Source organism: Austrofundulus limnaeus, unplaced genomic scaffold (genome assembly GCF_001266775.1).
Source record: "Austrofundulus limnaeus strain Quisiro unplaced genomic scaffold, Austrofundulus_limnaeus-1.0 Scaffold0, whole genome shotgun sequence".
Taxonomy (NCBI): Eukaryota; Metazoa; Chordata; class Actinopteri; order Cyprinodontiformes; family Rivulidae; genus Austrofundulus; species Austrofundulus limnaeus.
This window is the reverse complement of record NW_013952402.1, coordinates 5075715-5077353: the sequence shown is the minus strand read 5'-3', so window position 1 is coordinate 5077353 and position 1639 is coordinate 5075715. Positions and strand designations below refer to the sequence as shown.

Sequence of the window (1639 nt, the reverse complement as noted above, 5' to 3'; positions counted from 1 at the left end):
GACTTCACTGGAGATTCATTAGTTTTTACGAGGGAAGCAACCGACGCCAACTTAAATCACCCGGATCTGAAGAAAAGAGGCCAGAACATATTTAATTGGTGTTTCCATGAGCTCTGAGACGACACATGAACCCCGTTACAAACACGTGCCTTTCACTCTCACTCAGTCCTCCTCCTGTCCTAAAACATGGTGAAGATGAAATGATGGAGGCTGTTTGGTGCTGCCAGCAAAGCAGAAATAAAACAAGGGCAAAGATGAGCAAGTGGGCAGCATAAAAGAAAAAGCTAAATGAAGAGAGCACTGAAAAATCTAAGGACTGTTTAAAATAAAAGATTGTCTAGATTTGCTCATTTTTGATAACACATGAGAACCTTGTTCATTTATTTCTACCTCCAGCCCCATTGAGGACTTGCTTTGCAAATACCCATCTCTTATGTAATCACACACACACATGCGCACACACATTTTATATTATTTCTCAAGCCCTCAATTTAATAACAATTCTGTATTTTTATAGCCTTGTGCTATGAGGAAGAACAGCCTCTGCTGACCCTGAGCTGTTTTTAAAAAAATGGCTGCAGCCTCGCTGGCTCCACTCAGAAATATTCCTGTCCTCCGGGAGAAGCTCCTGTTTTTGTTTTCTCAACACAAGCTCTTTAAACCTGAACTCGGTATGAGAAAGACTCTGTTGAAAAAGCGAGAGGGTTTGGAGTTTCTGAGCTTTTCTTTGTCTCTCTCATCTACTTTTCTCCTGACGTGAGAGTCATCGCTCAGTTCCTCCTCACTTCTACCCCTTTCCCCACTTTTAAACCTGACTGTAAACTCTTGCTGATGACCTGTGAGAGATGACATTACCTCACTCGGCTCATTACCTTCTCTGGTCAGGCAAGTCTTCATCAGATCAAATGTCTTTGGTGTCACGTGTAAAGTGGCCACGCTTCGCTGAAATGAGCTTCATAAATGAGTGAATCTTGCTCAAACAAATCGAGGCTAAAATATCACTTTTTACACAATTGGAATGGGACAGACTGAGTACAGAGAAGCTCATTCTGACCTCTGGCATAGAAGCATAATGAAAACCTCATTTTTAAAGGAGACGTGTCGTTTTAAATCCTTTTTTTTCCTACATTTAAATCATTCATTTGGGGTCTTCATTAAGTGATCTGCAATGCTTTGGTCTGAATTCCTCATTACTGTAACTCCACAAGCCCCTCTTTCACCCCTTTTCGGAGCTGAGTCTCAGCTCAACTCGTTTTGAGGCTGACTCTTTAAATAGCGTAAAGTTTAGTTTAAAACAAAGGCACAGGAAAGTGTTTTTCCTCCTTCATTTTCTTTTAAACTAAACTTTAATGTTCAAGCTTAACAAAGCACTTTGTATTGCCTTGCTGCTTAAAAAAATAAATGTTACCTTGACTGAGGAAGCACAAACATCGGATCTGTACATGGATCCTACTCCTTTCTGTCTGTTGACCAATAGTAGAGGAGATGACCGAAGGACAGCCCACCTATTTGCATAAGTTAAAGCAGGAGACAAAAAATGTAAACGCAACTCATGAAAAGAAAACAATAAAACGTTAAATTAAAATATGAAGATACACAGATGCTTGTATAAGTTAAAGAAAACACAATATATATATAT

General features: G+C 39.6%; 1 long non-coding RNA gene across 1 annotated transcript in view; it reads right to left on the bottom strand.

Moving 5' to 3' along the window:
- Positions 1-1188: 1188 nt before the first annotated feature.
- LOC106531885 (uncharacterized) overlaps positions 1189-1639 on the bottom strand; it is a 20879-nt gene continuing 20428 nt past the window's right edge. Inside the window, exon 3 of the long non-coding RNA XR_001312004.1 lies at positions 1189-1199. This is a non-coding gene — a long non-coding RNA (uncharacterized LOC106531885). The remainder of the gene's footprint in view (positions 1200-1639) is intronic.